The sequence below is a fragment of the Hibiscus syriacus genome, unplaced genomic scaffold, assembly GCF_006381635.1.
Source record: "Hibiscus syriacus cultivar Baekdansim isolate YM2019G1 unplaced genomic scaffold, ASM638163v2 tig00110777_pilon, whole genome shotgun sequence".
Taxonomy (NCBI): domain Eukaryota; kingdom Viridiplantae; phylum Streptophyta; class Magnoliopsida; order Malvales; family Malvaceae; genus Hibiscus; species Hibiscus syriacus.
Genome location: NW_024062858.1, coordinates 1,527,209 through 1,554,209, shown reverse-complemented (window position 1 = coordinate 1,554,209; position 27,001 = coordinate 1,527,209). Strand labels below are relative to the sequence as shown.

At 37.4% G+C, this 27,001-nt stretch overlaps 2 pseudogenes; one reads left to right on the top strand and one right to left on the bottom strand.

Annotated features, from left to right (window-relative positions):
* The first annotated feature begins 326 nt into the window (after positions 1-326).
* LOC120140038 lies at positions 327-20,692 on the top strand (annotated as a pseudogene).
* Positions 20,693-21,465: 773 nt separating this feature from the next.
* On the bottom strand, positions 21,466-25,914 carry LOC120139873 (annotated as a pseudogene).
* Positions 25,915-27,001: the final 1,087 nt, after the last annotated feature.

Below are 27,001 nucleotides of genomic sequence, written 5' to 3'. Positions count from 1 at the left end.
AGTAATAGCATCCGTTATATAACTTGTATAGTATCTTGTCTATTAGTATATTTTATCTTAAATCAATAGATCATTGTTTAGTATCCTGAATGTTTACTTTCGCTTTTTGTTCTTTCACAATTCAAGTTGACTGTTTTCGTTGTGGGTGCAGTTGTTTTGTCATACAAAGGTTGATTGGCAGCGTAGATTGTATACAAGGTGAGCTTTGGATTAATTTAATTGCCATTGATTTGAATATCGATAACTCTGGTTTGCTTCTTTTCTTCTGATTTTGTAAATTGATGATTCATTTTGTGCAGAAACGGCGACGAATAGAGTGTTGCTAAATGGCGGAAATGGGCGGACCAAGGCTGTACAGTTGCTGCCATTGCAGAAACCCAATTGCCCTTCACGATGATGTTATATCCAAGTCCTTTCAGGTAATGAACTTCTCACTAATTTTGTTGCATTTATGCCCCCTCTGCTGGACTCTTTGTTGCTGATTCCATTTATAGATTAAAAGATAATGATAGGTGTTGATGGGATTAAATTGGTCTTATCTGTCATTGACAATTTATTCTTTTTTGGTTTGAGTGAAAAAAAAAGTCGGTGAGACAATGATCGTTGTTCATTATTTGTTTAATAAGAGGGAGGGAAAGAGAAAAACGATTATGTCTTTAGTCATTCTACGGGTATAAATATCTTTGTTATAAGATGGTTGGTGTTAAGACCTATGATGGCTATAACTGTCAAGTTTGTGTCTGGTGAATTATGTAGAATTGTCTGATGTTCAATTATGGGACTGTCGCCATCTAAAGAGACAAACTTGACAAACTTTTTACCCTTAAAATGTTTGGATTGATTTTGGTAGGTTTAACAATCTTGTAAAGCAAAGCACTTCTGTTGAAAGCATTCCATTAGAATAATAATCATATGTTGCAAAGGTTGATTGAGAATGTGAATTTCAGGGGAGAAACGGTCGGGCCTTTTTTTTCTCCCATTCAATGAACAAAACGGTTGGTCCTAAAGAGGATAGACAACTGATGACCGTCGTCTACTGATGTGATTGCCGTGAGGTTTTGGGATGGAAATACTGTTGGAAAATAGTCAAAATTGGTGGGCAATTTAATGTCAAAATTTGTGGGCAATTTTCGGTGGATTTGGAGGCCACTTTCGGTGGTAGCAAAGCAACAATTTTTGAAATTTGGTAATGGCTAAATTATACTTTAGTCATTATACTTTAGGGTATTTTCAAAAAATAGTCCCTAAGCTTCAACTATAAATACCCTAGCTCATTTAGCTTCAAAATCATCCCAAATCATTTCTTTCTCCCAATACTAGAGAGCTTTCTTGTGAGTATTGAGTGTTTTGTAAACACCTGTAAATTTTCTCTCTTAGTAAAAGATCTGCAACAGTCCGGAGACGTAGGCATAATTGGCTGAAATCCGTTATCAATTTCGGGTATTATTTTTTTGCTTTTATTTCGCATTCTCACTAATCTGGTTATAGGGAAATTACTCGTAATCGGTTATTTCCTGACAACTGGTAATCAGAGCTTTTGGTTGTGAATTTTGTCAATTTTTTGCGAGGTTATTATTCATTACTATTAATGTGAATAGTAAAAAAAATTAGCACCGATACGAATTTTTCGACGTAGGTGTTCTAATACACGGCAGTTCGCAAAAATTGTCAGAAACGATCCAAACGAAGCCAGATTCGAGTGGGAGCGATGGCTGCAGACGAAGGGAATGTGAAAATTGAGAAGTTCGATAGTGTGGACTTTGGCTTTTGGAAGATACAGATTGAAGATTTTCTGTACCAGAAAAATCTATATCAACCTCTATCAGGAAAGCAACCAGAGGGCATGAAGAATGAAGACTCGGCTCTTCTCGACAAACAAGCCCTCGGAGTTATCCGACTGACGTTGTCCCGAAATGTTCTTTCAATATATCAAAGGAAAAGACCACGGCAGATCTTATGGCAGCTCTCTTTAGTATATATGAAAAGCCATCAGCCTCAAACAAAGTTCACTTGATGAGACGATTATTCAATTTGCGGATGGCGGAAGGGGCATCAGTGGCTCAATACCTAAATGAACTCAACACAATCACAACCCAGTTGAGTTCCGTGGAAATTGAATTTGATGATGAAGTTCGAGCTTTAATTCTCTTATCATCTCTACCAGAAAGTTGGAATGCTACTGTTACAGCAATCAGCAGTTCGTCGGGAAACAACAAATTGAAATTCGACGATGTTCGAGATCTGGTATTGAGTGAAAAAATTCGATGGAGAGAATCGAGTGAAGCATCAAGCTCCCCAGCCTTGCACACGGAGTCCAGAGGGAGAACTTCAGAAAAAAATTCAAATCGTGGCAGATCGAAATCCATAAGGGGAAAATCAAGAACGGGAAAGAAAGATTTTACGTGTTACAATTGTGGCAAGAAATGTCACTTTAAAAGAGATTGTTGGGCACTAAAGAAAGATACCGGCGCACAAGAATCTGCCAACATGGTAGAGGAGACAGGTGATGCCATGATTCTAAGTGTCAACAGTCCGATTGAATCATGGATCTTGGATTCAGGGGTATCTTTTCACTCCACCCTATGCCACGAAATCATAAAGAACTATGTCAGTGGTGATTTTGGGAAGGTTCATCTAGCTGATTGTAACACCCCAACCCGTACCCGACCCGGATACGAGTCAGAGATACTACATTGACTTTAAAATACAACTCTTGACAAATAATAGCAAAATATTTGAACTTATATTAAGAAAATACAATAATATACATATTGTAATATAAGTTTATCAAAATGTTCAGAGCATACACAACTTAACCCTTTAATTACATGCCAACTGCCATTTACATAACAAAATGACCTACTGATTAAGTTGCTTCTGATCTGGTGGTTGCAGGAGTAATGCTGTCAAGCTGCTTCACTTGTCTCGTCTATTTTCTCGGATCCTACGTGTGAAACACTCACACGCTAAGTCATCGACTTAGTGAGGCAATAATAATAACAAGGCAATGTAATGAAAATGTCATGATCATATGAGATGAGATGCAAACATGTACTTAATCAATGTAGTATACATCATCAATATCCATACCTGTAAGCGTATGACTGTAACATTCATGAATCTGTATTAATAAGTTTATTGGCCCATGATAGCATATTGAGAACCTAAGGTATCTGAGTAATGTGAGGTTGTGCACTATGCTGTCACCACAGCTCATATAAATGCACCGAAGTACCGCGTAGAATTGCACCGTAGTGCCATATAATGATGTCCATAAGGACCACATATAATTCCTTAAGAATCATATACATATACTAGGGATCAAGTATGTGTCTTTCCAAGACTTCACACATGTTCCACAGAATATATATATATCCCGAAGGACCGCGTAGAATTATACCGTAGTGCCATATAATGATGTCCATAAGGACCACATAGAATTCCTTAAGAATCATATACATATACTAAGGATCAAGTATGTGTCTTTCAAGACCTCACACATGTTCCAAAGAATATGCATATGTCCCGAAGGACCGCGTAGACCCTCTACCCTTGGCATGCCAACTATACCTATAGTTCTCATCTACATAACATGGGCTTTTACATTTCACGTAGTCTATATCGCGTAGACATGTAAATTTTTACCTTTTCACATAGCTCATAACTTTTCCCACATAGTCATGTCATATAATGCATTTTATATGAACTCATGTCATGTCTCATAATACAAAATATGCTCATGTACCAAGATATAAAATCTAGACTTATCACAAGTCTAGAATGGAGTATATTTCTATAATCATGCTATGCATATGCACTCACCTATACTTCTTTGCCTTTTCCTCGATCGATCCTACTTGTAGATTGTTCCCGAACTCGTGTAGGCTCGGTATCTACATAAACATAATTTTCAAGATGATCATCAGATGTCTATGTCTTGAAATTAAGCTTTAATAGCTTACTAATTTAAGGAATTAATAGCTTAGTCTTTATTTCTTTTCTCTTTTTTTTTCTCATGGGGGAATCGTTTCCCCCCCTGGGGGTATCGATTCCCCTCTAGCATTCTGGAAATTCATATTCGTTGAGGGGGTATCGGTTCCTCTTGAATGGGTACCGATTCCCCTAGCCCAAAAATCCTATTTTGAGCTCGAAAATCATCTCCTTTCAGCTCAAATATACATATTTCACTCCCTTTAATACTCTTAGCTTTCATACACTTACTTAAACTAATTATTATCCATTCCATACCTCTAAAGCTAAAGAAACTAATCATCCATATAGAATTGAAGAATCTTACTCAAATTCTAACTTGTTCTAATTTCAATTCTATTACCTCATACTTCTTAATTAACTTATTGAAAAGTCAAAAATCTTATTCAAACTTCAAAAACTCATCCATATCAAAATTTCATCTAAAAACTCATTTTCCAAATCTATCTCTAAAACACTTATCTTGTTGTTTTAATGTCATATAAGCTTTCCTTTAGCTTATATAACATCCAAACTTTCATTTCAAATCTTAAAAATCAAAGAAACTACCAAGGTTCAGATTCTTACCTTTACTTGCAAGCTCTACGTTTGGAGAAGGAAGAGAAGAAGATAAGAAAGAAGGAAGAAGAAATGAGAGAATTCTGGAAACCTAATGCCCCACGTGGGTTCTAATATATCCCCATAACTTTTTTTTTAATTATAATTTTTCCTTACAAATGACCATTTGGTCCTTACATCTATTTCATATTTACTAACCATTATTTTATTTATTATTCTACTTTAATCACCAATTGTTGAAACTTTGCCAATTAATCACTAACCCGGCATGGAGGATGTTACAAATCTCTCCCCCTTAAGAAAATTCATCCTCGAATTTTCATTGCACGAACAAATGAGGGTATTGATGTCGCATATCTTCTTCATGCTCCCATGTTGCTTCTTCTACTTTGTGATTTCTCCACAACACTTTGACCAAAGGAATAGTCTTGTTCCTCAATTGCTTAACTTCATGTGCTAAAATTTGAATCGGTTCTTCCTCATAAGTCATATCTGGTTGTACCTCGATCTCTTCTGGATTTACGATATGGGAGGGATCCGATCGATATCTTCGAAGCATTGAAACGTGAAAGACATCATGTATCTTTTCCATCTCAAGTGGTAAAGCTAGCTGATATGCTACAGGTCCTACTCTCTTTACAATCTCATATGGTCCAATAAACTGAGGACTCAATTTTCCTTTTCGACCAAATCTCAACACCTTCTTCCATGGGGACACTTTTAAAAACACTTTATCTCCAACTTGAAATTCAATTTCTTTCCTTTTAAGATCAGAATAGGACTTTTGCCGATCAGAGGCCACTTTGAGGTTATGCTGAATTTCTCAAACTTTCTGTTCTACTTCTTGAATTAAATCTGGACCAAGAACACTTCGGTCTTTGAGTTCATACCAATTTAATGGAGTACGACATTTTCTTCCATATAATGCTTCATATGGGGCCATCTTTATACTAGACTGATAACTATTGTTGTAAGCGAACTCTGCCAGCGGTAAATACTTTTCCCATGATCCTTTAAATTCCATTACGCATGCTCTCAACATATCTTCCAATATCTGAATAGTTCTCTCTGATTGCCCATCAGTCTGAGGATGAAAAGGCTTACTAAAGTTTAAACGAGTCCCCAACGCTCCATGCAAAGATTTCCAGAATCTAGAAGTGAATCGAGGGTCTCGATCCGAGACTATGGAAACAGGTACTCCATGCAATCTAATAACTTCTCTAATATATAGCTCTGCATACTTTTCCATAGAGAAATCCGTTCTAACCGGAAGAAAATGCGCTGACTTAGTTAATCGATCAACAATTACCCAGATTGATTCTCTTTTGTTCGGGGTCAAGGGTAACCCCGAAACAAAATCCATCGTAACATTTTCCCATTTCCATTGAGGAATGAAAAGCGGTTGCAATAATCCTGATGGAACTTGATGCTCGGCTTTGACTTGTTGACATATCAAACATTTAGACACAAATTCGGTGATGCTTCGTTTCATCCCTGACCACAAAAATCGATCCTTCAAATCCATATACATCTTGGTTCCACCCGGGTGCATCGTTAACGGACTGCAATGAGCCTCTAATAAAATTTCTTTCTTCAAGTCGTCATTGTCGGGTATTACAATTCTTCCTTTACAATATAGATTTCCATCTGACTTAATCTCAAAGTCTTTAATCTCTTTGTTCTTTACTTGTTCAATTCTTTTCAAACACATTTCATCTTTACTTTGCAATTCTCCTATCCGTTCCAACCATACTGGTTTAAGGGTTAATTCTGCACAAAGACCACCGTCTCCCGTTAAAGATAATCTTGCATCCATAGCTCGTAAAGCTGCAAACGTCTTTCTACTCAGAGCATCTGCTACCACATTAGCCTTTCCGGGATGATAGTCAATTATCACATCATAATCCTTTAAAAACTCTACCCATCTACGTTGCCTCAAATTCAATTCTTTTTGAGTCATCAGGTACTTCAGGCTCTTATGATCCGTATATAAGTAACAACGCTCCCCATAAAGATAATGACGCCAAATCCTGAGAGCGAATACTACAGCAGCCATTTCTAAATCATGAGTGGGGTAATTCCTTTCATGTGGTTTCAACTGTCTCGTCGCATACGCTACCACCTTTCCTTCTTGCATTAATACACACCCCAACCCGTTATGGGATGCGTCACTGTATACTACAAAATTCTTGCCAGATTCTGGTTGAACCAATATCGGAGTTTCCGTCAGAATTCTCTTTAAAGCTTCGAAGCTTTCTTGACATTCAGAAGTCCAAACAAATGGTACATTCTTTCTCATTAGCTTTGTTAGAGGCAGCACAATCATCGAAAAATTCTTAACGAATCTTCGATAGTAACCGGCAAGTCCCAGAAAACTCCGAACTTCAGACACATTCTTAGGAACTTCCCAATCCATTATAGCTTTAACCTTCTGAGGGTCTACTCTAATCCCAACTGCCGAGATCACATGCCCTAAGAAAATTACTTCGTCTAGCCAAAATTCACATTTAGACAATTTCGCATAAAGATTTTTATCCCTGAGAATTTACAAAACTAGCCTCAAATGTGTGATGTGCTCTTCAATGGACTTCGAGTAAACCAATATGTCATCAATAAAGACAACAACAAACTGGTCCAGATAAGGCTGAAAAATCCTGTTCATGAGATCCATGAAAGCAGCAGGTGCATTCGTTACTCCGAATGGAATTACGATGAATTCATAATGACCATATCTCGTTCTGAAAGCTGTCTTCGGAATATCTTTCTCCTGGATCTTCAATTGATGATAACCCGAACGTAGATCGATCTTCGAAAATACCGAAGCTCCTTTTAGTTGATCAAACAAGTCATCAATGCGCGGAAGGGGATACTTGTTCTTAATGGTCACCTTATTAAGCTGTCGATAATCAATACAGAGACGCATTGATCCATCCTTCTTTTTAACAAATAACACCGGAGCTCCCCAATGTGACACACTTGGTCGAATAAATCCTTTTTCTAACAAATCTTGCAATTGATTCTTTAACTCTTGCAATTCTTTTGGAGCCATTCTATAAGGTGCCATTGCAATTGGAGCGGTTACTGGCATCACTTCGATTTAAAATTCTACCTCTCTATCCGGAGGTAATCCTGGCAACTCAGCAGGAAAAACATCAGGGAACTCTTGAACTATTGGAATCTCCTCTAACCTTTTCTCTTGAGCTCTTGAATCAATCACATTTGCAAGAAAACCCTGACATCCTTGTAGCAATAATTTCTTGGCAGACATCACTGATATTACATTTGCTAAAGGATTACACATTTCACTGATCACATTAACTTCTATTCCTTCTGGACTCTTCAGGGTTACCTTTTTCAATCTACAGTCGACATTCCCATAATAATGAAACAACCAATCCATTCCCAGAATCACTTCAAACTCGTCAAAGGGTAATTCCATCAGATTAGCAGGGAATTCAATTCCCTGAACCTTTATGTGACACCCCTTATAGACTTTGTCCACCTGAGTATTATGCCCTAACGGATTAGTTACTATCATCACATTACTCGTAGCTTCTATAGGAATCCTCAACTCCTTTACTAACTTACTGGTAATATAAGAATAATTAGAACCCGGATCAATCAGCACCAATACTAATTTATCATACAACTGAAAAGTACCTGCTATAACATCAGGGTCATCACGGTCTTCACTTATCTTTAGATTGTATACTCGAGCAGTGGATCGAACTTCAGGTTGAGCAGAGAATTCAGACGGGTTCCTTCCTCTGCCTCTTCCTCGTCCTCTTTGTGAGGAAGAACCAACTCTTCCAGATGGTGCAGGCTCACCAACAATCAAAGGGCAATCCCGAATAAAATGTCCGGCATCTCCGCATCGAAAACAAGTCCCAGCAGCCATACGACAAGCCCCATAATGGTTTTTCCCACAGTGCTGACACTGTCTCCCTTGACTCGAAGTAGATCTCCCAGCACCAGATTCCACTGACTGCGTCTGTCTAGGTCTTGCCTGACTTGCTCCCCTAGCAGACGATGCAACTGATTCTGATCTAGTTTGTGATCGAAATCCCGAGTCTCTTCCCCTTTTTGTTGGTACTGAGCTAGAAGAAGTAGTCGTCCTCTTGGATGTCTGAACTCTTGAGTCCCCAAATCTTTCATTCTGAGCCCTTTCAAGAGCTTTTGCACGATTGATCACCTCCTGGAACGAGGACAAGTTTAATACTATCAACATTTCTTTAAGTCTAGGGCGCAAGCCCTCCACGAACCACTCGCAAGCATCTTTTTCAGTAGGCACAAGCTCAGCTTATTAAACTCGCATTCGTACTCATACACAGAGCGGCTCATCTGCTTCAAATTCATAAACTCCTGCTTCATTTGTCGGATAAACTGATCTCCAATATACTTCTTTTTAAATTCTTCTAAAAACAAAGACCAAGTCAACTGGTCGGTTGACATCCTCATGGTGACGTTCGTCCACCATATCCTCGCCTGACCCCTCAATAAAGATACAACTCCATCTAATTTCTCCACTTCGGAACAGTGGAGACCATCTAACATGATTTTCAAATCATTCAACCAAAGATCCGCTGACACTGGACCTTCCTCAGCTTCTCCCTTAAATTCGGAAGCTCCTAAACCTCTCAACTCTTTTGCTACATTAATTCTTTGAGTTAGTGGAGCAGAAGGTTGAAGACGCGTCAGAATAGCGTCTAACGTTCTGAAGAACGTATCTTGATCTTGCACAGGCACTCCTTGAGATGCTTGTTCTTCACCTTGCCTGGCCAGGGCAGGTGAATTACTGCTTTCAGCATGCCTATCTTCTCCCGCTTCACTTCGGGAGCTATTATGTCCGGACATCTAATAAGAATAAACACATTGTTCTATTAGCAAAACAGCATATTCATACTATACCAGATCAGAAGTTCTCACTATTTGTTGGCATGTATTCCATTTAAAGACTCTATAGACTCTGGTTTAGGCCTAGAATCGGCTAAACCATAGCTCTGATACCATTAAATGTAACACCCCCAACCCGTACCCGACCCGGATACGAGTCAGAGATACTACATTGACTTTAAAATACAACTCTTGACAAATAATAGCAAAATATTTGAACTTATATTAAGAAAATACAATAATATACATATTGTAATATAAGTTTATCAAAATGTTCAGAGCATACACAACTTAACCCTTTAATTACATGCCAACTGCCATTTACATAACAAAATGACCTACTGATTAAGTTGCTTCTGATCTGGTGGTTGCAGGAGTAATGCTGTCAAGCTGCTTCACCTGTCTCGTCTATTTTCTCGGATCCTACGTGTGAAACACTCACACGCTAAATCATCGACTTAGTGAGGCAATAATAATAACAAGGCAATGTAATGAAAATGTCATGATCATATGAGATGAGATGCAAACATGTACTTAATCAATGTAGTATACATCATCAATATCCATACCTGTAAGCGTATGACTGTAACATTCATGAATCTGTATTAATAAGTTTATTGGCCCATGATAGCATATTGAGAAATTAAGGTATCTGAGTAATGTGAGGTTGTGCACTATACTGTCACCATAGCTCATATAAATGCACCGAAGTGCCGCGTAGAATTGCACCGTAGTGCCATATAATGATGTCCATAAGGACCACATATAATTCCTTAAGAATCATATACATATACTAGGGATCAAGTATGTGTCTTTCCAAGACTTCACACATGTTCCACAGAATATATATATATCCCGAAGGACCGCGTAGAATTGCACCGTAGTGCCATATAATGATGTCCATAAGGACCACATAGAATTCCTTAAGAATCATATACATATACTAAGGATCAAGTATGTGTCTTTCAAGACCTCACACATGTTCCAAAGAATATACATATGTCCCGAAGGACCGCGTAGACCCTCTACCCTTGGCATGCCAACTATACCTATAGTTCTCATCTACATAACATGGGCTTTTACATTTCACGTAGTCTATATCGCGTAGACATGTAAATTTTTACCTTTTCACATAGCTCATAACTTTTCCCACATAGTCATGTCATATAATGCATTTTATATGAACTCATGTCATGTCTCATAATACAGAATATGCTCATGTACCAAGATATAAAATCTAGACTTATCACAAGTCTAGAATGGAGTATATTTCTATAATCATGCTATGCATATGCACTCACCTATACTTCTTTGCCTTTTCCTCGATCGATCCTACTTGTAGATTGTTCCCGAACTCGTGTAGGCTCGGTATCTACATAAACATAATTTTCAAGATGATCATCAGATGTCTATGTCTTGAAATTAAGCTTTAATAGCTTACTAATTTAAGGAATTAATAGCTTAGTCTTTATTTCTTTTCTCTTTTTTTTTTCTCATGGGGGAATCGGTTCCCCCCTTGGGGGTATCGATTCCCCTCTAGCATTCTGGAAATTCATATTCGTTGAGGGGGTATCGGTTCCTCTTGAATGGGTACCGATTCCCCTAGCCCAAAAATCCTATTTTGAGCTCGAAAATCATCTCCTTTCAGCTCAAATATACATATTTCACTCCCTTTAATACTCTTAGCTTTCATACACTTAAACTAATTATTATCCATTCCATACCTCTAAAGCTAAAGAAACTAATCATCCATATAGAATTGAAGAATTTTACTCAAATTCCAACTTGTTCTAATTTCAATTCTATTACCTCATACTTCTTAATTAACTTATTGACAAGTCAAAAATCTTATTCAAACTTCAAAAACTCATCCATATCAAAATTTCATCTAAAAACTCATTTTCCAAATCTATCTCTAAAACACTTATCTTGTTGTTTTAATGTCATATAAGCTTTCCTTTAGCTTATATAACATCCAAACTTTCATTTCAAATCTTAAAAATCAAAGAAACTACCAAGGTTCAGATTCTTACCTTTACTTGCAAGCTCTACGTTTGGAGAAGGAAGAGAAGAAGATAAGAAAGAAGGAAGAAGAAATGAGATAATTCTGGAAACCTAATGCCCCACGTGGGTTCTAATATATCCCCATAACATTTTTTTAATTATAATTTTTCCTTACAAATGACCATTTGGTCCTTACATCTATTTCATATTTACTAACCATTATTTTATTTATTATTCTACTTTAATCACCAATTGTTGAAACTTTGCCAATTAATCACTAACCCGGCATGGAGGATGTTACACTGATGATGAAACCTTGAAGATCGTCGGAAAAGGAGACATCCGATTAAAGCTGCCAAACTAGACCACTTGGACGCTGAAAGGTGTGAGACATATTTTTGGCCTCAAAAGAAATTTGATTTCTGTAGGACAGCTTGATGGAGAAGGATATAGCACAACCTTTTCAGGCTGTGAATGGAAGATTACCAAAGGAGCACTTGTCATTGCTCGTGGTAAGAAGACCGGTACTCTCTATATAACCTCAAATTTAGAGAATATCATTGCAACCGTAGATGCTGATGGAAAATCAAACCTATGGCACCAAAGGCTTAGCTTTATGAGCGAGAAAGGGATGAAGACGCTTTTGTCATAAGGGAAGCTGCCGGATCTAAAGAATATAGATGTCGAACTATGTGAGAATTGCATCTTTGGCAAACAAAAGAAAGTCAGTTTTGCAAAGATTGGCAAGACACCCAAGGTAGAAAATTTAGTGTTGGTTCATACTGATGTATGGGGACCATCTCCAATTCCATCTCTTTGTTATGATTTAGGCTAGAAATATAGAAGAAATTTAGGGATTTCAGAAATAGAGAGACTTAGATACAGAAAATGTGCTTTCATTCATAAGATAATCCTTAAAGGATTGGTACAAATTATATATATACAGTAACAGCTGTCAAAACAGAAATCTAACAAAATAACTGCCTAATGCTGACTCACCACCCCAAACTTCTCCCCTAATACTGTTCTCACAGACTCCAACCCAACAACAAGCCCATCAGTAATATAATTTGGGTTATCATAATAAACCCACTAATATTCCCCCCGCATATATCCTCAGCCGTATCCCATACTCTTCACTTCAATTCCTAACTCTTAAGATAAAATGTAAATCCCTAGCCCCCTTTTCACAATCCCTAATTCATTCGATTTTCCCCACATTTCTATTGTTGCCTCCTAATATTCTCTTCGAACTCTCCCCCAGATCTCCATGATTAATCCCTAATTTCCCTGTCATCGTAACAATACCTCATCCTCTAGAAGATTCTTGTCCCCAAGGATCGAACCGAGGAAACTGTTATTTCAATACTATATAATCCTCCCAAGTTGCATCTGTTGGTCCCATATTCGTCCACTGAATGAGCAATTGAATGATTGCTCGATTCTGCCTCGTAATCACTCGTTGATCCAAAACAAGGGCTGGGTAAATCTTCAATTGTCCATTTGAAGTTACCTCTGGAGGATCGATCGAGATAAGTCATTTTTCCCTACTTTCTTCTTAAGTAAACTCACATGAAAGACTGGATGTATTTTCGAATTTGTAGGCAAATCTAATTTATAAGCAACCTGACCAATTCTGTTTTGAATTTTGTAGGGTCCAAAATAGCGGGCAACAAGCTTCAAATTCCTTCGCATGGCCATCGTTGTTTGTCTGTATGGCTGGAGCTTCAGGTAAACTTCATCGCCTATTTAAAATTCTCTGTCTGTTCTATGTTTGTCACTCAACTGCTTCATTCTATTGTTAGCCTTTAGTAGTTGCTCTCTCAATAATGAATTTAACTGTTCCCCGTGTTGCATGACATCCTGCACTGCCTCTACTCTAGAATCTGTTGTCCATGTCACATTAGGAGCTTTATACCATATAAAGCTTCAAATTCATATCAAAAAAAATATAAAGCTTCAAATGGTGTCATCTGTATAGCAGAGTGGTAGTTAGTATTGTACCACCACTCCGCCTGAGCTAACCATTTAGACCAAGTCTTAGGTTTCAAGAAACACATACACCTCAAATACTGTTCTAAACATTGATTCAATCTTTCTGTCTGGCCATCTGTCTCAGGATGATAGGCAGTACTAAATAATGTAGTTGATCCCAATTGCTTCATTAATTCCTGCCAAAACAGACTAGTGAAGGACTTGTCCCTATCAGAAATAACCACTTTAAGAGGACCATGTAACTTATAAACCTAATCAGGATAAACTCTAGCAACTTCCACTACTATATAGGGAGAGATAATGGCATAAAATGAGCATACTTGGTGAATTTATCAATGACCACTAAAATGCAATTATACTTTGTTAAAGATGGCAAACCTTCAATGAAGTCCATTGTAATCACTTCCCAAGCATTATTTGGGACTGGAATAGGTAGTAACAATCCTGGCTTAGAAATATGTTCCATTTTAGTCCTCTGACACACATCACACTGTTGTATATGCTCCTGAATTAAAACTTTCATTCTTGGCCAGAAAAAATAACATTTAATTTTCTGATAAGTAGCTTGAATACCTGAGTGACCTCCTTGTGGTGAATCATGCAAAGCCATAATTATATTATGTCTAAGGTCCCCTTTACTGCCCACATAAATCCTATTTTTGAAATACAAAACTCCTTTCACTAATCTCCAGTCCTGTAATTGGTCTGGCTTAATAACCAGAATAGGGATTTTTCTTGGGCTATAACATCTTCTTCATAACTCTTTTCAATATCCTGTACCCAAGTAGGTGTTATAAGAGTAACTCCCATTAGATCAAATTCACCAGAATCCATTTGATGTCTAGAGAGTGCATCTGTAGCTTTGTTAGACTTACCCTTTCTGTACTGAATAGAATAATCCAACCCCAATAATTTTATAAGTCCTTTCTTCTGTATAGTTGTAGTTAACTTTTGTTCAAGTAAATGTTTTAAGGTCTCATGATCTGTTTTAATAACAAAAGAACCACTCTCCAAATAATGCATCCAATGAGAAACTGCCATCAATATAGCCAAATATTCATTCTCATAAATAGAAAGATCTGCATGTTTAGGACCCAAAGCTTTACTCAAATAAGCTATAGGTCTCCCATCTTGAGAAAGAACAGCCCCAATACCCTTTGAACTGGCATCAGTTTCTAAAAATAATTCTGCTCAAAATTAGGCAAAGCCAAAATTGGAGCATGACACATAACTTCCTTTAACTTTCCAAAAGCTTATATAGCTTCTTGAGACCAATGAAACCCATCGTTTTTCAGCATATTTGTTAAGGGCTTACTCAACTCCCCATATCCTCTTATAAATTTTCTGTAATACTCTGTTAAACCTAAAAATCCTCTCAAAGCTTTTAGATTTTTAGGTAGAGGCCACTGTTACATGACTTGAACCTTAGCAGGATCATTTTCCACACCATACGCTGAAATTAAGTGCCCTAAATATTCCACTTGATGCTGTCCAAAGAAACACACTTACTTCTTTTGGCATATAATCTGTTTTTTCACAAAATCTCTAATACAGTTCTTAGGTGTTGTTTATGCTCTGTCAAACTAGGACTGTAAACCAAGATATCATCAAAAAATACAAGAAAAAACTTCCTTAGATATGCCCCAAACAAATCATTCATCAAAGCTTGAAAGGTAGCTAGAGCATTAGTAAGACCAAAAGGCGTCACTTTAAACTCATAGTGACCTTGGTGAGTCCTAAAGGCAGTTTTAGGAATATCTTCATCTTTAATTCTAATTTGCCAATATCCAGACCTCAAATCAATTTTTAAAAAGAAAGCATCAATTGATCTAACAAATCTTCCACTATAGGAATAGGAAACTTATTTTTAACTGTAGCAGAAATAAGTTTCCTATAATCCACACAAAATCTCCAACTTTCATCTTTCTTTTTAATAAGTAAACATGGGGAAGCAAAAGGACTTTTACTTACTTGAATAATAGAAGAGGACATCATTTCAGCAATCTGCTTCTCAACTTCAGCTTTATGATGATGAGCAAATCTATAAGGTCTAAGATTTACTGGTTGTGTTCCCTGTTTGAGGATAATTGCATGATCATGTCTCCTTCTAGGAGGCATTCCTTTTGGCTCTTCAAACACTTCTTTAAACTCTTCTAATAGGTCATGTAGTTGTGAAGGAGTTACACTTTCTTCAACTTCAGCACTCAGCAAATAAATCTCTCCACTCAATTCAGTGTCTTTTTCAGCTAGCTTCTGAAATTTCTCACCTGTGATGGTTTTTATTAGTGGTAATTTTTTAGATCCCTTAATAACCACAGTTTCCCCATCCTTTTCAAAGCTGATAGTTTTAGTTTTAAATTCCATCATTATAGGGCTGAATTCTTCCATCCAATCCACCCCCAAAACCATATCACTACCTCCCAAAGCTAAAACTCTAAAGTCACGCTGAAAATCATAGCCTTGCATCTTCCAACTCACCTTATTACCCCTAGCAGTACTGAACAGTTTCTCACCATTAGCTACTGTGATGACTAATGGTTGAGTGTGTATCAATTCCACTCCTTCATTAGCCCACCTAGGAGTCACAAAACTATGAGTGCTGCCACTGTCAATCAATACATTAATGGGGTTTCCTCTGATGTCACCTTGTATTCTCAAAGTTGTATGCCCCATACTACCAGCGATAGCATTAATTGAAATCTTCAAAGCTTCCTTTTCTGCCTCTTCTAGTTCACCAGATTCATCTTCTGTTACCTCTTTTCCAGCAGACTCCTCTTCTTCCTCCATACAATTTAATTGCTTGACTTTGCACTGATGCCCAGGAGTAAATTTGTCCCCACATTTAAAACACAAATTGTTGGCTCTTTGAAATTCCAGTAGACTTTGTTTTGTATTAGTATTAGAAGGAACTGACTTAGGCAAGAAGTTCTTATTGGCACTGTTCTGTTGACTATTTGCAGGAGTGTGAGAAAAAAATTTACTGGGAGATTTGTACTTCTTCCCTTCAATCTCATTAGCCAACTCATATAATTTAGCTTGCCTGTAAACTTCAGATAAATTCTTAGGCTCCAACACTTACTTTATGTTTTAATTCCTCCTTGAGGCCCCTAATAAAGCTGGAAACAAAATAATTCTCCCCCAAATGCATATTCTGTTGCAATAAATAAAGCCTTAATTCCTCAAACTTTTCTTGATATTCCTCCACACTCCCCTTATGCATCAACTTATTGAATTCTTCAATAATATCAGAATAATTTCTATCACCAAATCTGTGACACAAATCAGCCTCAAATTCATGCCATGTCACTCTATACTTCTGCATAATGTAACCATCAAACCAAGTTTCAGCCTTCCCAACTAAATACATAGCAGCCATTTCCAGTTTATGCTCCTCATGTATTCCAAACAAATTAAAAAACTTCTGACATTTCCTAATCCAACCCCTCGGGTTATTACCCTCAAACAATGGTAACTCCACTTTTGGTCTAGGTAACACCGAACTAATGTTCCTAAAAGGATTTTTACAATAGCTTATAGTTCCAATATGTTCATCTCCTCCCCCCTTACTCTCACTAGAACTACCCCTAGACTTTTCTTCTTGCAATTTCTGATTAAAAAGTTGAGGACCAATAAACCCCTCAGGTTTAGAAGCTAATATCCCTGGTTCATTAGGTTGAAAATTGTACTTCTCATTCTCACTAAGAACCGTAACTAAGCATGGTGCTTTACCTTCACTTTTGTTCTGTTTTTCAGCTGGTGGTGGTTGGTTCTTCACTGACTGAGGTGAATCTTTTTCCTCAGCTGCCTGATTGACCAGCTGTAAGATTCTCTGCAAAGACCCTCTGTTTTCAGTCATTCCTTCTTCTAAGGTTTGTATCCTCCCTTCCAGTTCTGCTTTCTGCCCAGCCCACCAAGAAGGTAAGGTCTCCTCCTTAACCTCCACTGCTGATTGTTTTGGTGCCTATGTTGTTCCAGTTTTCTTCATTTTTCTTGTCTTTCCCGGCGTGAAAAATGATTTTTGGATCAATAAAACTCAGCTCTGATTACCAATTTATTATGATTTAGGCTAGAAATATAGAAGAAATTTAGGGATTTCATAAATAGAGAGACTTAGATACAGAAAATGTGCTTTCATTCATAAGATAATCCTTAAAGGATTGGTACAAATTATATATATACAATACCAGTTGTCAAAATAGAAATCTAACAAAATAACTGCCTAATGCTGACTCACCACCCCAAACTTCTCCCCTAATACTGTTCTCACAGACTCCAGCCCAACAACAAGCCCATCAATAATATAATTTGGGTTATCATAATAAACCCACTAACATTCCCCCGCATATAACCTCAGCCGTATCCCATACTCTTCATTTCAATTCCTAACTCTTCAGATAAAATATAAATCCCTAGCCCCCTTTCTCAATCCTAATTCATTCGTTTTTTCCCCCATTTATGTTGTTGCCTCTCAATCTTCTCTTCGAACTCTCCCTCAAATCTCCACGATCAATCCCTAATTTCCCTGTCATCATAACACTCTTGCAGGCTCACTATATTATGTCACCTTCATCGATGATTCTACAAGGAAGGTGTGGGTTTATTTTCTGAAGAAGAAATCAGAAGTCTTTGATACATTCAGAAAATGGAAGACCATAGTGGAAAATGAGACTGGTTTGAAAGTCAAGCAGTTGAGGTCTGACAATGGAGGAGAGTACAGAAATAGTAGATCCATAGATTTTTACGCAAACAATAGGATCAAGATGGAGACAACAGTTCCCATGACACTACAGTAGAATGGCGTAGCAAAGCGCATGAACAGAACTCTGAATGAACGTGCCAGAAGCATGAAGATACATATGTGCTGAAGCTATCAACACTGCAGCTTACCTGGTCAACCATGGGCCCTCAGTTCCCTTGGATGGTGGAATACCAAAGGAAGCTTGGAGCAAGAAAGAAATAAACCTTTCACACTTAAGAGTGTTTGGTTGTATTTCTTATGTACACATAAATTCTGCTGAAAGAAGTAAACTTGACGCAAAGTCCAACAAATGTGTCTTTGTTGGTTATGGTGGTGATGAGTTCGGTTACCGGTTTTGGGACTACGAAAATCGAAAGATCATCAGAAGCAAAGATGTCATTTTCAATGAGAATGTGATGTACAAAGACATGTCAACTGTATAATCAAGTAGCTCCAATACCGAAGCTGAAATAAAGGAATTTGCTGAGTTTGAGAAGATTTCTGGAAATGATGTTCAGATTAATCCTGAAGCAGTTCAAGAAGAACCAGGCACATCGGAACTAAGACGATCCTCCAGAATTCCTAAACCTGGTATGCAGGTTGAAGAAGAGCTTGTATGGTTTAAAACAAGCTCCTAAACAGTGGTACAAGAAGTTCGATAGTTTCATGAGTAGCAGTGGTTTTACCAGATGACAAGCAGACCATTGTTGCTATATCAAGAGGTTCGACAACAACTTCATTATTTTATTATTTTACGTTGATGACATGCTCGTTGCAGGCTCAGACATGCAAGAGATTATACACTTGAAGCAAAAATTATCGAAGCAGTTTGCTATGAAGGATTTGGGCGCTGTAAAGCAGATTCTTAGGATGAGGATCAAGAGAGACACAAAGTCAGAGACACAAAGTCAGGGACTTTGATGTTATCACAGGCTGAGTACATCAACAAAGTACTCTCTAGGTTCAACATGCAAGATGCTAAACTAGTAAGTACACCTTTAGGTGTTCATTTTAGACTCTCCAAAGAACAGTCACCAAAGACGAAGGAAGAACGTGCACACATGGTGAATGTGACGTATGCCTCAGCAATTGGAAGTCTGATGTATGCCATGGTTTGTACCAGACTAGATATTGCTCATGCAGTGAGAGTTGTTAGTAGGTACATGAATAATCTGGGCAAGGTACACTGGAAGCAGTCAAATGGATCCTCAGATATCTGCGAGGTACCACAAACAAAACACTTTGTTTCAAAGGTAGAGATACAATACTGACAGGCTATGTAGATGCTGACTTAGCCGGAAATATTGATATCAGAAGGAGCACTACAGGGTATGTCTATACTCTAGGAGGAACTGCAATGAGTTTAGTTTCTCAACTATAGAAGATAGTTGCTCTCTCCACAACTGAAGCAGAATATGTCGCTGTTACGGAAGCCAACAAGGAGATGGTTTGGCTCCAAAGTTTCTTGGAAGAGTTAGACAAGAAACAAGAAAACAATGTCTTGTATTGCGACAGTCAAAGTGCTATCCATCTAGCGAAGAATCTATCTTTTCATTCTAGGACGAAACACATACAATTGAGATATCATTTTATCCGATCTCTTCTGGAAGATGGGATTTTGAAACTTGAAAAGATTAGTGGAGCTCAAAATCCGGCAGACATGTTGACAAAGACGGTGATCACGGACAAACTGAAGGTGTTCAGCTTCAGTTGGCATGTTAGGTTAACAAGACCATAAATGCTGTTGGATTGATCGAGGTGTGAAGACAGATTAAAATCAGTCTTCAAGTGGGAGATTGTTGGAAAATAGTCAAAATTGGTGGGCAATTTAATGTCAAAATTTGTGGGCAATTTTTCGGTGGATTTGGAGGCCACTTTCGGTGGCAGCAAAGCATCAATTTTTGAAATTTGGTAATGGCTAAATTACACTTTAGTCATTGCACTTTAGGGTATTTTCAAAGATTAGTCTCTAAGCTTCAACTATAAATACCCTAGCTCATTTAGCTTCAAAATCATCCCAAATCATTTCTTTCTCCTAATACTATAGAGATTTCTTGTGAGTATTGAGTGTTTTGTAAACGCCTGTAAATTTTCTCTTAGTAAAAGATCTGCAGTAGTCCGGAGACGTAGGCATAATTGGCTGAACTCCGTTATCAATTTCGGGTATTATTTTTCCGCTTTTATTTCGCATTCTCACTAATCTGGTTATAGGAAAATTACTTGTTACTCGTTTATTTTCCAACAAATACGAGCGAGCTTATGAGGAAACTCAGAAGTACAAGGAAGGGAAATTCAGTCTTGAGAAGTCAAAAATTGTCAAAGAGAACTGGTAATATTACCCATGTTTCTCCTTTTTTTCATGGATGATTCTCCTGATCATCTACCTAGTATGTGGATGCCTTTCTATGTTTTTCTTCTTCCCGTTTGAAACATTTTTGTATGCATAATTTTGCCCTGTGCATTCTTGTTATGTTCCTTGACGGTATGTTATTCATTTTGTTAATAAAATTGTGAATGGTTAAGCAATATACATTAGTCTCTGGTTTCGCTATAATTTACACTTGAGAAATCTCATTACTGCATGGTTAAGCAAAAACAATGATAAATCCATGATACAGATAGTCTATTTGATAGTCTATTTGATTAGCTTTGTTTACACCACTTAAGGACATCTCCGAATGCAAGACCTCTACATCTCTTAGGAAGTTAGGATCCTTTGACATGACTCCTAACAGACAACACGTGATCTGTCAGAATCAAAATTAATTGACGTGGTCTGTCATAATCAAAATCAATTGACGGTTGGTAACATCAATCAAATCTGTCAACCTATAAACAGTCATAGTAACCTATGCTTGATACCAACACTATAAAACCTCTCAACCAAGATCAAGAGAATGGGCGGTGCTGATATCTCCAAAATCCATCCTTCTCCCTCACATCTTTATCGGTAAAATCCTCAGCCAACAACCCTTTTTTCACTAATTACAACTCTTCGTCTAAATCAGAAGGGTTAAATCGCCTATAGCCGCCATAACCCTTCTTTTTAATCAACAAGGTTACTAGTGGATTTTCCTTACTATATGGTAAAGACTTGTTTTGTTCCAAAAAGGAGTATATATTTCGGTGGTTTAAAAGAATTGCCCGGGAGATGTAACATTTAGAATGGCAAGCAAGCTATGCTAATCAAACAACAACCGAAGGATCAAGAAACAATTTCACGGTTGGGCAACAGCTATGCCACCTGCTTTGGATTATAAACAAAATTATTGCAGGATCAGCATGGAAGGATCGGAAAACCAAGAACTAGAGTTTAATCTTCATCAGTTACCAGTCTTACATGCAAAGCAGATTGGCCCACGCCGTATGATGAGACAAGTTTCTATCAGATTTTGGTTCTTTGTGCGGGCGGAGTTTCTCATCCCTTTCCAGAAACTGTATAGGGAGCAAACGAATCACTTGCTACTCCTTTGAGATTTATATTTGCTAGCCTATCAACCCCGTACTGTGTTGTACTGTGTCTAAGGCAGTTGAAACTGGAATGAAGAACCTCCTCTATCTTCAGTTTTGGCTCTTCGATTTCCACAACACCAACTGCAGCAGGTCCTTTAGATGTGAATGCTCAAGGTACTACTGGAACCCTTACATGTGTGCTCTAATTATTGAAGTCTCTCAGCGATGCCGACAGTAGGCGACAGCAAAGGTTGCTGGTAACTGTTTAATATGGAACTCCGCCATCCATGTTGCCACTCGGCTGAGTTGCAGAATCAATCCCACTGCTCTCCTTTTGCTGCAGAAGCGGGAGAAGAGACCAAATTATACCTATCCTTTCGACTTGCTTGTCCACCTGTCATTCATTTTAGGATCAATTCATTGAAATCATATTTTAGTTTTCTCAGTAAATTGCTTTCAAGTCTTAACTTTGGCATTTACCTCAACGACGAATCGTGCCCATATCTTATCTTCTTGGAGCTCCATCACTCCCTTCAAGATATTCAATGGAAAGCCCCTAATAACTTCAGCTATCTCAAGAAAGAATCCTTGATCTTCACAAAGCACCTGTATCAAATAAATGATAGAAGGCTCAGCGAAAGCATCAACATCATTCAATTAACCATCTCTGAGGAGACATTATTTGGCTTTTACATTAAAAAGGAAAAGGCTAAGTGCCTTTTCATACCTCTATAAGAATTTGGCCGGGGGATTTAGGTCCTTAACTACAATAGGGATACTCTGAGCCCCAACTTCAAATGCCCATGTAGCACCCCCACTCACTGTATTGTGAAGCTTTCCATTTTCCTGGCCAATAAGCTGAAGTTCAAGCAAGTTGTTAATACATTAGTGAACTGCAATCACCAAACTATGAGCTTCTTCAGTATCATATTTCATTGGATGAAACAAAATTGTTACCTTTGGTTCATCAGCTTGTTTAATCTTGTCTGCATATTTTGTCACACCTTGCAAGAAAAGCAGGTATTTGATGGTCCGCTCCAATAAATGATCAATGCTCAACTGCTGCATTATGAAAATAATGTAAGCCAGTTTTTCAATGAAACAGATGCTTCATTGTAACAAGAGAAAGCACAATTTATCCCAGTATATACTCAATTAAAGCAAAGACTTGTCATTGGTACCTTTCCACTATGAGGGATAATCCCTCTGAGCTCTTTGATACGATCTTGGATCAGCTGACGGTCTTTCGGTCTTGGTCGAGTACTTTCACCAGGTTTAGCTCTTTTTCTGGTGGGCTTCTTTAATGCTGCAACAACAGCATTTCCAGCGTTTACACTATAGCTATCATCAATCCATAAACCTACATGTGATTTTCGGTGAATCTCTTTGTTGAAAATAGTATTATCACTCTTGTCCCAGGTATGTGAATGTTGTACCAGATGCATGCTCCCACCAGAGCAAGACAGACTTTCAGGCTGATCTTGATGAAAATTAGACGAACAGCTTTCAGTTTTCCTTCTTTTAATAGTGGAAAATTGATCTTCAACACTAGATTTGGTAACATAATAAGAATTACTAACACCACCTAGAAACTCTTCAAGGCCAAGTTCAGAGAGTAACCCTTTTCGTTTGCCAGTCATGGAATGAACATCCAATTCTGAAGTCAATGAAGAAATTACAGAAGCAACATCCTTGTTATCACCATGCAACAAAGGCATAACGATATCTTCTGAGGGCTCCCCAGCTTTTCGAAATCCAAAATCCATTCCAATGCCATTAAACAGATCTTTTCCATTATCATGAAAAATTGAAGATTTCTCTATATTACATATGAATGCATCAGTGATGGAGCTTACTGATGAATTAGCTGCTTTTCGGACTGGAATGTCGATAACTGCATCACCTCCTGTATGAATGGATGGCACAGAGATAACCCCTACCGAACACGGAGGATCACTAGTCATTGTAGCTCCTGATCCATGAATGTGTCGCTGGGGTAAAGGAGAAAACCACAGAGAGAGATCATCCATTGTAAAGGAGCTGGAGATGTCTGTTGTAAAGTCTGCTAGGTTAACCTCCTCTGCGCTTCTCTGTAGGCTAATTACACTATCCACAAGTCCAGCGTTGGCAGAAAAAGAACGATGTATCTGTTTTGTTTTGCCAAAGCTATCTAGAGTATGAAATCCCGCATCAACCAATTCTCCTGTGCAATAAAATGATGTAAATGCTGAACCACCCTGTAAATTTTGTTCTGTATTTCCGGTAAGCTCAAGACCATTTTCCTTTTTAGGTAGTGCAATGGAAGGATCCCACACACCCCTGTCAGATGGCAATGATGTCTCATATGGAGTCAAAATTGAACCCTCACTATTCCAGGGACTTATGCAAGGGGTACTAGCAGCCAAGCAGTTAATACCAGAGTTCTTAGCAAAGTTTATATTCTGGTCTTGAATCTCGTGCATGAAGCATGAGGAATCGGATAGATTTTGTACGGAACACGACCATCCTATTGGCTCGTTAGAAGAGTCACCTTGCTCAATTGTTAGATTCTCATTGTAAAAATTGCCACCTGACGTGAGGGAAGCAAACGATCCATCAAGATTGCAAGTTTCAGTTTCCAAAGGCGTAAACTCATGACAACTTCCCATGTCATAAAACAATTTCTCCATTTCAGCCAAAATTTCGAGCCTCTCGAAAATCTGCAAGAGCAGCAAAAGAACAATTTAGCATTCTTCAGCAACTCCCCTTACAGATTAACTTATCGATTAATCATGCTTTTCTTAAGAAGAAATCTAAACGTTGAAAACACTAATCATGTATACTAGTTCAAATAATTAAATACTTTAAAGATTAACAGGAATGACTACTTTAATATCTCGCAATTCAACATATGGCTCCAGCCACTACTAAATAGGATGCTGTAATTCAGTTAAACACAATTTTCATAAGGATGAAATATATCAATCATTTTGATATGTACTAACCTTCTGTGTGGATCCAAACTGAACCACTCCCCGTCTTCCTACAGAGATTACTGCAATTGTCTGCAGATAATGTTTGACTGTAAATAAATGCAGATCGTACGCAAAGATTCTTAGATGAAACAGGTTAATTTGAAAGGTACCTTGATCCCAGATGAAAATTGGTCTTGTAACTCAGATTCATCCTGCAAAAAGACAATATAATGCCTCTCTGAGTAGCATATTTCCCGGATTCAAGAGACAAGATAATCTAACATTCATATTAAATGAAACAATATATATATATATATATATATATATATATATATATGAATATTTTATTAATAGGAAAAAGGTACCTGAAATATATTTTCATTTCCAGTGGAGTCTGAACCTTTACCGATGGAGTCTGAGAAAATCAATTGATGTTTTCCCGTTAAAGCGGCTTGGCCAATTATTCTAGAGTTGAGAAAACAAGGTTGGCCCTGTTAGAGATCTTGTGATAACTCCAAATTTACTCTTATTGTTTTGAAACTAATTGAACCACAGAAAACAAATTGACAGAATTTTTTAATGTATTTTTCACTACAGTTACTGGATTTACAACAGGAAAACACAAATGCTGGGGGGGAAATGATTACCCTTCACCAAGGATGTGGAATTTTAGAAGCATATTGTCAACTAATGGACCCATTTGCTGTTCATAGTAGGCATCTTCCATTGTTAACCTGTTAAAATTCCAAGAATGAAAACCTATAATTAGAAAGGCAAAAATAGATAAAATTTTCATAGGAAAATCACCATTTTTAAACCTCCTCCATTTAGAAAATTTTCAGAGCAAAGAAAACTTGTTTTCTGAATTGAAAAATCCATGCATGCTTTAGCAACTAAAACATGGTGAAATGGAAGAAAGAACAAAAGAAAGATCCAGCGAATACTGCAAGAACAAACAAACCATAAAAAGAAACAAAAAAACTTTACATGGAATATCTGTGATCGAAGCGCCAAAAAACACCATAAGACCACCCATTACTGCAACAAAGATTCTTTAGTGTTTGCTTTAACGATGAACCCATCACTGCTTCACCCATTTTCACGAAAAGACTAAACTTCACAATCCAAAACTCATTTCCTTGAACCTCATTAAATGACTGCAGTCCTCTTGAGAAAAAGAAACCTAAACTTAAACTCCAGTTAAACTAAGCTCTCTCTTCTTCTTTTTCTTGCAACAGAAACACAAAACCACCAAAACCCTGGACAAAATTCAACACCCAGAAAACTTCCGAGAAACAAGAGCAAAAGGGTACAAAAGAATAAGCATTTCGTTAATCTTTGTTTCTCTGCTCTAAAGACCAATACAAAGAGAAATGAAAAGTCGGTGAGAGATATTAAGATAAAGAGCTCAATATATAAATATATAATAATAGAGGCAAAGGAAAAAGAGCGATGGGTGGTGATGGATTTTAATTTTTGTCTCACTGTGATCTCTCTCTATATCTTCCAATAAATATATGCTATAATGTGTATGTCCTTCTTATGGTTAGTGGTTCATGAATGCCTCCTCACAAATGTGGAGAGAGTACGAAGGCATATGACAAATGACGATACGTGTGTGGTGCAAGATGGGTGTGGAAGATATTTTTCATATTTTATATCAGGGATGGATCAAGGGAAAAACGAGTGAACAACCATTGATCCGTTATTAATCAAAATTTTATTTTTAACATTATTTTTTTAGAAAAGTGTAGAGTAATTATAATATTTATTCAGAATTTTTTAATCACTTACAATATGTATATATCTTACAAATATAATTGATCGAATTCGAGTCATTTACAAAATATTCTCTTTTTATCGATAAAACTATTCAATGAATTTAGCTTTATTTAAATAACGAAGAAAAAGTACAAATTTCAATAAAATTCATTCTTAATCATGACATCAACTTTGACATATATTATTCATAAATACATTGCATATTTATACCCAAATCATCGAATATGAGATAGTTTTAAGTAGCGCAACTGACGAGGGCTCAAACCTAAGCGGCGGGAGAGAGCATAGAGCCACCCGAGGCCTTGTAGGCGTGCGGTAGATATATAGCAACGTGGACTTAGCACATGGGGGTTAGAGGCACTCGTAACACAAACCCCTCTTTTTTTTTCCTTTTTCAGTTTGAACCACACCGTACCAATATTATTCAAAGATTCAACCAGGATGGAGCGAAAAGAGTGGGTGGAAGTGATTGTGTCCTAAATTTTTTGCATTATTGTATATTTTAGATATTTTTTATTAAAAAAATATTTTTACCCCTAAAATTTATAAGTTTATCTCTTACAATATAAAATCTTACGTCCGTCCCTAAATTTAACTTAATCATAAATTAGTTACATGCACATATCTTCCATTC